This window comes from Engraulis encrasicolus, chromosome 22, assembly GCF_034702125.1.
Source record: "Engraulis encrasicolus isolate BLACKSEA-1 chromosome 22, IST_EnEncr_1.0, whole genome shotgun sequence".
Lineage (NCBI taxonomy): Eukaryota > Metazoa > Chordata > Actinopteri > Clupeiformes > Engraulidae > Engraulis > Engraulis encrasicolus.
Window position 1 is genome coordinate 1,584,867 of NC_085878.1, and position 12,500 is coordinate 1,597,366.

A 12,500-nucleotide genomic window follows, 5' to 3' on the forward strand; every position below is an offset into this window, starting at 1 on the left:
GTGTGTGTGTGTGTGTGTGTGTCTGTACGCACACGTGTGAGTGTGTGTGTGTGTGTCCGTGTGTGCCTTAGATCTCTCGTCTAGCCTGAAAGGAAGGCGGGCGCCCTGTGGTCGGTCCTCAAGAGCCGGTCCCCGTCGGCTGTGCAGACATTTCATGTGCAATAGCAAACAAGCCCATTCACTTCAAAGCCCAAGGCGCTCAGAGGGCATGCTGCCTTGGAGATGATTGGAATGACAAACCTCTTCCACCACATGATGACTTTGGTGGTCAGGCAGTTTTTGAATCTACTGTATAGTACATTGATGATATCTTCATTGGTAATAGCAAACAAGCCCTTTTATTTCACAGCCCAGGGCACTCAGAGGGCATGCTGTAGTATATGACATCATACCGATACACAATGCTGTTCCGCCTTAGTCTGGTCCTGACCATCACATAATACAGTACCACCATTTCATTTCGTATTCATGGTCTGGAGGTTGTTTGATCTGACACGATTGCAGAAAGCGGGAAGTTTGCACTCAGTTCTGGTTTGAAATGATTGGACAGCTCTCACCCAATCGCCGACATAGGGCTGAGTACCAATCAGAAATTTTCGGTTTCGGTTCCGGTTCCAGAACCTTCGTTTCGATGCCGGTTCCTGACGGTTCCATTTTCGGTTCCTATTTTATAAACACTCGGAATGTAATGACGAACATTTAAAAAATCATAACCGACCACCGAGCCTCCCTCATTATCCGGTTGAAGTCTCCATGAAGTTCAAAAGTTGTTTAAAATCCAGAACTATGATCTACAATCTAAGCCCAACCCTATCCATGTCGTGCTGCACGTCTTTGTCTCCGGTGAAAGATGTTCTCCCAGCGATGGGAAGCTACATGAGAAATCAGAATACTGTGCAGTCTGAATCTCTGCCTCACAGAATTGGTAGCTAGAACAAGAGTCAGTAATAGAGGTGACATGAAATATGCTTTGTTTCATTCTCCTCAAATATCTGTTCTTTCCCATTCGCTCCCAGGTGAAAAACACATATACTTAAAGTGTACTTTTTTTGACCGTACTTAGTACAAAGTGTACTATTTTCGGCGATTTAAAGTGCGCTTCATTGCACTATTAGTGCGCTGAAGCACTACTAAAGCAGTACTTCAGCACACTTGCAGCACACTGAGGATGCTAAATTGGCACCGCTTTTGGACAACTTTAAGTGCACTACAAGCATACTTTTGAAAGTATGCTCCAAACACGCTTTTCATGCATTCATATGGCATTAATAGTGTGCTTGAGTACACTTCTATAACATTTTATTGTTACTAGAAGTACAATAAAAGTATATTAACTTCATGCTTCTTTGGACTACATTGGAACATTTTAAGTATGTAAAAAGTATATCATATTAAGTATTGTAAATATATAACAGGTATGCTTGAAGTATATTTACAGTACACTCCCAAGTCCTTCCAAAAAATGTCAGAATGTCAAAAAATCAGTTCTTTGCACTGTCCATAATTATATCAAGCGAAAGTAGGCTATCCACATAGAGTGTCTTCAGTTTCGATAATCCACGTTACAAATCTGTGAGCATCAGTAGCACAGGTGCTGAACCAAACATGAGTCCGAAACGTGCCATTACATTTTTGGGAGCATCAAATAGTGTTGTGCCGTGCTACTCACACGTCGATGTAACCATCTGCGTCATAACCATGCAATGCTTCGTTTGCACACCTTGTCTTGCTATTTCTTGGCTCGCAGTGGCTGTGTCAAAGATGAAGTTTTAATTCTTTGCCGTCTACAAACGCTGGAAATAGGCTACTCTTCTCTTCTCGGTAAGCCTACACAAATAAAAGATGGGCTGATGGTAGTTTCTCTCATAACAGCAGCGTTAGTATCCACAGACGATTTAACCAGCTGTTTAAAAGGGGGTCGTAGCCTGCCAGCAGTCTCTGCAAGCCCAAATGTGATCACATTAATGTTGCCAGTTTTTTTACGATAAATAAGCGACTGCTTCTGACTGTGTTAACGATGTTCCGGGGTTTGAAATGCGCCATGATAACTGACGTGATGAACATCTGGGAACCGATATGTAGAACCGACAGACAAGGCACGTTTCAATGCCAAGTAGAACCTTAGTCTTTCTTTCGGTTCCATCAAAGAACCGAATTTCGGTACCCAGTCCTACGCCGACAGTTACTCAACATCAACATAGTGCAGGCATTTACATCATTGTCACGAGCACCTTCCCCCTTTTGCCCCCACCAACCTGTCTCTTTGCTTATTGGCTGTTTTCTGGGGAGGGTTGGACGGCCAGATTCTACCGCTCAACATCACTCCACAGGAAACAGTAACCAGACTAAGTATAGAGCCAATCTTTTGGCAGGAGTACGTAGGATGGCGCACAAGGCTAGTTCTACCAGTCACATGATATTGATGGCTATGCAGTGATTGAATCTACTCTGACGATTTCATAATTTTTGTATGTACAAGTCCATCAGTAGTGGTAATTGTGTACACCAATTTAATCAGCAGGTGAGGAGAGGCAGAAGAGATAAGGTTTCTCGAAATTACATGTCTAAAGTAGAGGCCAAATGTCATGTTCAAATGTCAAAGGTTATTTAGAGTAGTCAATGAACAATAGCAAAGTGACTTGTGCTGAAGAGCAACCTGATATGTATGCATGTGTATGCAGGTATTTGACATCAAGACATCCAAAGTTTCGTTCTCACACTAAAAAAAACGAGCTGCTTAGGAGAAATGTGCCTACGGTATATTTGAAAGCTGTTTTTGATTTAGTGTGTCGAACATGCCCTTTTGAACCGCCGTGAAATTATATTAAGCTGCGATAGAATTTATAGCATTACGCCCGATTGCTAATTAAAGGGCGACAGGGCCGCACCATGTAATTAGTTGAACTGTAAACATGTGCATGTTTTCACTGCCTCTAATAATCAAGGTAATTACACACGCGTACCTGTTGGTCCTTTAAAAAGGGAAGCATGGAGGCTCGGCTGGTGGTTGGAGCCTGTCTGTGGGCCCCCCCCGTGCTGTTATGAGGCTTGAAATATTATGGTAATTGCTCACTTCACCGTTCACCAAGTCCATCCCCATCTCCAAGCGCTGGTCTCCTACTACATCTGCATCGGCATTCACACCAGGTCTTGTATGATCGTCTCGAAACCTGTGTGTGCAATAAAAATACCAGTGTTACCAGTGTAACTGAAGTAAGGGCAGTCATGGGTGAGCGCTCAGGGCGTCAGACTTGCATCCTAGAGGTTGCCGGTTCGACTCCCGACCCGCCAGGTTGGTGGGGGGAGTAATCAACCAGTGCTCTCCCCCATCCTCCTCCATGACTGAGGTACCCTGAGCATGGTACCGTCCCCACCGCACTGCTCCCCATGGGGCGCCACTGAGGGCTGCCCCCTTGCACGGGTGAGGCATAAATGCAATTTCGTTGTGTGCAGTGTGCAGTGTTCACTTGTGTGCTGTGGGGTGCTGTGTCACAATGACAATGGGAGTTGGAGTTTCCCAATGGGCTTTTCACTTTCGCTTTCGCTTTCACTAAAGAGTTGAACTAAACCCTGTTTCAGATAGCATTTGGTCCCACTCATTAATAGTGGTAATTTTACCATTTCATTGTGTCCTACTATGTCTTACTCTGGGCCTAGTATGTTCGTCTCTACCGTCTATGTACACACACACAGTAAAAATACCAGTGTTAATCCTGCAGGCCCATGCGTATCATGTTGGTCCTATGTTGGTCCTTTAAAAAGAGAAGCATGGAGGCTGGTGGTTGTTGTCAGTGTGTGGGGCCTTTCTAGTGGTGCAGTACTCTGGTTATTTCCTTTCAATGATTATGTCAGTGTTCTTCTGGTGGAACGGTGTGCAATGCATTATGGGGCTATGAGCTGTTGAATGGAAATGTACAGAATGCATATTTTTACTTTAAATTTTTATATTATACTATATACTATATTTTTATATTTTTACATGTTTTTTTACTCAATTTCTACAGTAATGTCACTCTCCACAGTGGTGTAAATTTTCCATCTACATTTATACAGTATACGTTTACTCAAAAAGATTGCCAACCCACTTTGTAGGCCTACTGTGCAACGCACAATGAAAGTCGGCTGTTAGTTCATATCAATCACAATACAGGAATTAAGCAATGCAGTGCCAATAAAACCATTAAGTGTATAATGTAGATTGAGTCTGAGAGCTATTGGCATCACACCATGCAGATACTTTGCGGGGGTGGGGTGGGGTGGATGGATGGGAAGGAACGTCAATCATTGCTGAGTGCTTTAATCATCAACAGTAATGCCGACTGCAGATGTTTCAGAACGCCTCGTCAGACCATTTCCTGATGCTGAATCTGGTGTATACGCTGATATCGACTATGCTCTGCAGGTCAATCGATGGAGCTGTGACCTTGAAATGAAATCTACAAGGTCAGCTGCCGGCTGTCTGCTTATGTGGTGAGGATCTCTGTGTGTGAGAAAGAGAGAAACAAAGAGATGGCGTGAAGAGAGAAAGAGGGGGATAAAGAGAGAAAGAGGGACCGATAGAATGATGGGATGTAAATACATAGAAAGACTTTGAGTGTGTGTGTTGGTGTGTGTATGTGTGCGTGCGTTTGAGTGTGTGTGTGTGTGTGTGTGTGTGTGTGTGTGTGTGTGTGTGTGTGTGTGTGTGTGTGTGTGTGTGTGTGTGTGTGTGCGTTTGAGCGTGTGTGTGTGTAGTGTGTGTGTGTGTGTGTACATGAATGCTTGTGTTTGTGTGCGTGTTCATTCGTATGTGTGTGTGTGTGTGAGAGAGAGAGAGAGAGAGAGCAGACTGGTCAGATGTGGCCCAGACCCCCCCCCCCCCCCCCCCCCACCACCACCACAAAAGGCTCCATTCATCACTCCTGGTCTCCATAACCACCAAGACACAAGCAGGGTACACACACGACACTGTATGAACACTACATCAACTGTACTGTACTCTATAGGCCTACAGCCATACAATATCATGTTTATACCAGATGCTTAGGCCTACACTCACAGGCAAGTAATACCCATATGAATCATGGTGTTAAATGTTTTATGGAAATAAGTAATTGAAAAACACACATATTCACCCGCCTCCACAAACACACACACGCACACACACTTCTGAACTAAAGATCCATTGTCTTATCGTATAGATATATTTTCACAAGCTGACATATGGCTGTGACATCATGAATATGTTACAGTTAGACAAACAAGAGAGAGCACCAACTGGTCTTTGTATTGCGGCATTTCAAGGAAACCAACTGCTCCACCTTAAAGGTGCGCCGTGTAATATTTTTTTTAGTTTATTTCTAGATTTCTTGCTGCTCATTCACAAATGTTACCTTTTTCATGAATACTTACCTTTCTTTGGGTTTCAGTAAACGCACACCGTTTGAGGTGCGTACGGCAGACAATTAGACTCAACTTGAAAAAGAATGGTCGTCGCACACTCAGAACTTCATGCATTTAATTTTTAGCTGCAAAACTTATCGTACTTTGGTCATACTACCTATTGGTTTACTATTTATTAATAATCATGAAAAGATCAAATTTGGCAATAGGCAGCACAATTTCAATGAACAGTAGTTGCAGTACTCTGGCCACAATCGTACATGGTGAATCTTTAATTTATAGAGTTTTGCACAATCTACTGTAAACAACATGAGCCACAGAAAATGCAAACACACAGTGTTAGATTTCACTCTACCACACAGTAGGAGAAAATATTACAATTCTAGATTACAGTCATTGAACAACTCTCAATGGGGCGATTTGACTAACAACATTCACTAGCCGAGGCCTAAAGGCCGTCCTTTTATTTTTGGAAACCATTTGCAGAATGTTTTACGGAGGGCTGACTGACAGTGAGACCAAAGTGCAACACAAAGAGTGTTGCCAGATTGGGAGGTTTCCGCCCAATTGGGTACTTAGGATGGCCGTCTGCGGGGTAAAAATGGCACTTGGGTGGTTTTTTTTTGGCTAATTGTTGACCATAAATATCAATAGAATTGGGCGGGATTTCTGGGTGCTTCCAGGCGGGTTTTGACCATTTTTGGGCTGGAAATGATCTCATCTGGCAACACTGAACACAAATGCCAGTTTGCACAGTAGGAGTAATACCTGAGAGAGCCATGAGCTGCAGCATTTGTCCCCAGTAAACACAGCAGGCAGTTGGACCAAATGGAGCCGCACATTTGGCTCCCCTGCTGACCACGATGGCCCAGACCCCTTTGAAACCCTTCTGAGCTATTCCCACTATAACTAGCGATGCACCGGATCCTGATTTTTAGGATCCTGCCGGATACCGGATCCACTGCTTAAGATCCTGCCGGATCCGGAACCGGATAACGGATCCTACAAAAGGGTTGACACATATAGTCTACTCGCACACATGGGCCCTTTTTATTACGTTGGCTCAAACTATTTTTTAGACTCATCGGCTTACTGCCACACTGTCTGCAACGGCCGCTTCCAAAGGGCTCTCACTCCATGATTGGGGTTGTGAAAGACTGACTGAAAAGCCTAGGCTAGAGATGCACCAGATCCTGATTTTTAGGTAACATGCCGGATTACGGATCCACTGCTTAAGATCCTGCCGGACCCGGATCCTGTGAAAAACCCGGAACCCGGTGCATCTCTAGCTATAACAGTTCTTCAGCTAGACACACTGCAAACATCAAGTCCACTAGACAATGAAGCCCAAAAGTATATCACTTCATAAAGAGTCCTGTTTCATAATGACAAGACGATTAGATCTAATTTTTATTATGAACTCTGTGGGAAAAATACAACATATGCAGACAGTACATTATGCATACATTATACATTATGCATACAGTACATTATACTGTTAACTTATACATTCACATGATAAAACCCTGAATGCAAATTATTGAAGGTGAAGGAAGAAGCATGTTGACACTGGCAATGTACAGTATGGAAAGGAAGATTGAAGAGTTCATATGCAAAACCCCCTAACTCCATTTCTGAAGACCTGCACTTCTATATTTTTAGAGAAACCCGTTGTTGGTTTGGTTTACATTCATGTAGGCCTTCTTGATAATACATATAAATTGTTATACTACATAAATAAAATTAAAAATGTGCAATTTTTATAGCTTTGTATTAAATAAAAATGAATTAAGATTATTTTCTGAAAAGGCACTTAGAGGTTTTGCATCTGAACTCTTCAGATATTTTTTTTTCCATCCACAGGATCATATATACTCGAATTAAAAATGTATTGTTTTTTGGCCAAGGAAAAAGAAAAAATATAAAACTAAGGCGCTACAAACAAACAAACACTCAGTGTACAGTATTACCTGTGCAGATATGTTTTTGTGATAAAGTCTTAATGGGTGTTTCAACCCGCGCGCGGACAGCCAGGGTGCATATTCCATGTTTACACAATGAGGACGGTGCATTAAGTTGCGATAGCGTCTCGGGCCAATTGGAAATGGGATGCGTGTAAATGCAATAGTGTTTCGCATATAGATGATCTTTTTATCATATCACCCTCCAGTCTATCGCTACTGTTTGATATTGTAGAATGCTTGTATCTGATTAATTGTGAATTGAAAATACTGGGATCTGATAAGATTGAGTAAGGATGCATCGCAGCATGAGAGATGACGAGCTCAAAACACGATTAAATCTTGTACTGTGTGGTACATTTATATTCAGGAAGCAAGGACAAAACACATTGTCTTGGACGGCGCTGGTAAGCCTACACAACAGATTCAGACATCATTGCGCTTCACCAGGGATGGAAAACCCAAGGTTAATGACTTTTGTTTTCTGATGCATCCTTTAAATAATAATTAAAAAAACGTCAAGCTACAACTCCTACTCATATAGACAAAGGGTACATTTCCGATTCATGAGCTTCCATTGTATTTTTCCATGGAATCTGTCAATCACAATGCACATATTCAAACTACATCAGACTCTCCGGTATCCACTGTATGTGTGCAAGTGTGTGCTCGGGTGTGCACTGATTGGGTAGCCCTACAAAGGTGCGCTTGGACTGAGGGGTGGAAAGTAAAGTTATAAATAGCGCAGCAGCTCACCCAAGACAGGTGACTCACCGATTATTGTTCACAGTAAATTCTGCAGTGCTCATTTAACACTTAAAGAGTTCATTTGAGTCCATTTGGACTTAAATGAACTCTGTAAGTGTTGAATTAACACCACAACATTTACTGTGTTGGAGGCAAAATGATAGTAATTAGGTCCAAGGAGAGTTTTCAACGACAGACACAAAATACATCTTATTTACTTGGTGTTCCTGTGCCTTTGAACATCATGTAATGTTGTGTTCCTGAGCGCTGAGCGCTATATTCAATAATACAAAATGAGTTCCATCTTGCTTACCTGTATTTTTAAATGGGGTGGACACACACACACACACACACGCACACGCGCGCGCACACACACACACGCACGCACGCACGCACGCACGCACACACACACACACACACACACACACACACACACACACACACACACACACACACACACACACACACACACACACACACACACACACACACACACACACACAGTAGATTAACTCTGATATTTTTCCCCAACACAAAAAACGTCTGTGTTTTATTTTCCTCGCTGAAAATAAACCACGGAGCAAACAGAGACAGCTCCATCACTTTATATGTTTTGCTTGTATGAAGAGTAAACTCGAAAATTAAATATGCTAAATATTTCATTGGCTGTTGAAATAATTCTTTGAGAACATCTGCAATGGCTGTAGGGAAAGCTCTTAATTTGTTCTAGTCTGCATCACACAGCAGAGCATCTTCTCTACTGGAAAAGAGAGAGAGAGAGAGAGAGAGAGAGAGAGAGAGAGAGAGAGAGAGATGCATCCCAATCGAGCGAGAGAAAGAGAGAGAGAGAGAGAGAGTGTGTGTAAGAGAGAGAGAGAGAGAGAGAGAGAGAGCGCCTTCCGACTGACAGTCAAGCTCCGCGTTCTCCTCCCACCTGTTAGCCTATATGCTGGCCTTTCCAGCCGCTAAGTGGCCAGAAGCATTTGCCCCACCCCCCAGCTCAGGAGGCCTGGATAATTAGCACCTAGCGCATCTGAGGAGGAAGGCTGGCTGGGCTGCCTGGGAGGGAATAAGGAGACCTGGAGTGTGATACAATATGCGACCTTGCCTCCTCCACTTGTGCTTGTCTGCATTATATTTCAATATCTTGCAAAAGCCCAATTGTAGAGTCTTTTTCTCATTTGCAATTGGGATGCTGAATGAAAAACAGTCCCTCAAAAGTTGGTGTGGCTAGGCTGACGGCTGGGAAACTTTATCGTTTTCTCAAGGAGGAGGGGCCAGTAGGCGGGGCGAGGAGACAAGCACAAGTGGAGGAGGCAAGGTCGCATATTGTAACGCACTCCTGTTGGCTGTCACCCGGGCCTGGGTAGCTGGGTAATGGAGATGGAGGTGGTGGTGGTGGTGGTGGTGATGGTGGTGGTGGTGGTGGAAGTGGGGGTAGTAGAGTTGTTGGTGGTGGAAGTGGGGGCAGTGGTGGTGGTGCTGCTGCTGGAATTTGGGGCAGTAGTGGTGGTGGTGGTGGAATTTGGGGCGGTAGTAGTGGTGGTGGTGGTGGTGGTGGAAGTGCGGGCAGTAGTAGTGTTGTCGGTGGTGGTATTGGTAGTGCTGTTGGGGGGTGGGGAGTATAAGGAGGTGGGTGATAAAAGCAGTGGTGGTGGAAGTGGGGGTCATGCTGAGGGTACAGTGGATGGTAGTGGTGGAAGTGGGGGCAGTAGATGGTAGTGGTGGTGGTGGTGGAAGTGGGGGCAGTAGATGGTAGTGGTGGTGGTGGAAGTGGTGGCAGTAGATGGTAGTGGTGGTGGTGGAGGTGGGGGCAGTAGATGCTAGTGGTGGTGGTGGTGTTGGTGGCAGTAGATTGTAGTGGTGGTGGTGGAAGTGGGGGCAGTAGATGGTAGTGGTGGTGGTGGTGTTGGTGGCAGTAGATTGTAGTGGTGGTGGTGGAAGTGGGGGCAGTAGATGGTAGTGGTGGTGGTGGTAGTAGATGGTAGTGGTGGTGGTGGAAGTGGGGGCAGTAGATGGTAGTGGTGGTGGTGGAAGTGGGGGCAGTAGATGGTAGTGGTGGTGGTGGAAGTGGGGGCAGTAGATGGTAGTGGTGGTGGTGGTGGGGGCAGTAGATGGTAGTGGTGGTGGTGGAAGTGGGGGCAGTAGATGGTAGTGGTGGTGGTGGAAGTGGGGGCAGTAGATGGTGGTGGAAGTGGTGGTAGTAGATGGTGGTGGTGGTGGTGGAAGTGGGGGCAGTAGATGGTGGTGGTGGTGGTGGAAGTGGGGGCAGTAGATGGTATGGTAGAGGTGGTGGGGGCAGTAGATGGTGGTGGTGGAAGTGGGGGCAGTAGATGGTAGAGGTGGTGGGGGCAGTAGATGGTAGAGGTGGTGGGGGTAGTAGATGGTGGTGGTGGTGGTGGTGGAAGTGGGGGCAGTAGATGGTAGAGGTGGTGGGGGTAGTAGATGGTGGTGGTGGTGGTGGTGGAAGTGGGGGCAGTAGATGGTAGAGGTGGTGGTGGAGGTGGGGGTAGTAGATGGTAGAGGTGGTGGTGGAAGTGGTAGGTTGTAAATGGGCTCAAGGCAGAGCTGAGATGAGCGTCCGCATTACAGTATTTCTTGATCGCTTTAACACGATTTTTTAAACTGACTCACACAAAGTCGTCATGATCACTATTTCAGGAAAGCAAAAGACACGTTGTGCATATGTGTTAACACATTCTTGTTGACTTCACATATTTCCCATTCATATAACACAGTTTTTGCTAAACAGTTAACGCATGTGCCATTTAAGTAGTGCACACTTCATTGTTTAAGCTCTGATAACCATACAGAAAAATCTACTCCTGACTTTTAGAAATTACCATCAGTTGTGTGAACACAACAGAGCACCTATTTGATACTACTTCTCAAAAATCTTAATTTAGCAATCAGTCTTCATACACAGAGTCTTCTTGTTTGTTCTTGGCATGGAGTTCTTTTGCAAATTTACTGTTAGTGCATTCTCGTACTGCAACATCATATTTTACTTTACACATATTTTCTGTAATACCGTTATCAGCCATTAGAACATTTTTGATTACAGTAAAAAAAAAAAAGGAAAACAAACAAACAAACAAAAACTACATCAAAGCATTCTGATTCTCAATCCAGTTTTTTTGCAATAAGACATTATTGTTACACGGACCCACTACCTAGCCTACTGACAATTTTACATATGAAAAGACACACAACTCAAATCTTTATGCAAAGCATTTACTGGGCATGCTATCTCTCAGTCAGTAGATCCTGATCAAGCAGAGTCAGTGGCTAAGTAAAAGAAACAACAATGGAACTGGCTTGAATGTTATGTAATTGACAACGGCAAATTTTGTCAACATGATAGCCGTGTTTTGGATTTTTACGACCATTGTGTAATGACTGACTGGGAGTGTTCATACACTGCTATGCAGTGTGTATTGGACAGAAGACAAAGTTTGCTTTTATTGCACATGTTAAATATTTTGGAAAAGTAGTAGCCTTTTGCAAACAAAGAAGTTGTGTTTGGAGAATCGGTTTAACTGGTTAGCCCATTGCGTGAACTGGTATGAAAATGTGCTTTTTGGAGTGACAACTGTGTCAAAGCAATCAAGAAAAACTGTAACAGCTGGGGGTTGAGATGACCTGTCACCTGTCACCTGCGCTGCGGCCAGCTAGACGCTAATTTGCAGGTGAGCGGTGTTGGGGGGGGGGGGGGGGGGTGTTGTTGGCGGAGCAGGGTGGGCAGCTGTAGCGGCACCGCACCGGCACTGCACCGGCACCGATGCAGACGTGGTGACGCGGTCACCCAGTGACGTGATGGGTCACACTCAAGTAGTGGTGGTGCGGGTGGCAGAGAGCGGGCAAGCCTGGCAGGCACAATGGAGCTTATCTCACACTTAAAGTGATACTGTCCCATTTTTGGAAATAAGCTTATTTTACACCTCCAGTTGAGTTAAATAATAGGGTTTTACCGTTCTCCTATACTTTAAATTGTTCTCTGGGTATGGCAGTGCAAATTTTACCTCCATGCTAGCAGTTAACATTGAGTCCTATGAGACCAGCTAGCGGCTGACTGGTCTCATAGGACTCAATGTTAACTGCTAGCTTGGAGGTAAAATTTGCACTGCCATAACTAGAAAACAGGAGAACGTACAGGAGAACGGTAAAACCCTATTATTTAACTCAAGGGGAGGTGTAAAACAAGCTTATTTCCAAAAATGGGACAGTATCACTTTAAGCCCATTGCTGGTGCTGATGCGAGGGGTTGAGGGCAGCTGAGATGGTGGAGAAGCTATGGGAGAGGACAACAGAGGGTGATGCAAGTGAGCAGGGGTGAAGCCAACAAGGGAAAGGGAAAGGGGTCAGTCGTCCAGGGCCCACACAGTAAATTCTGCAGTGCTCATTTAACAC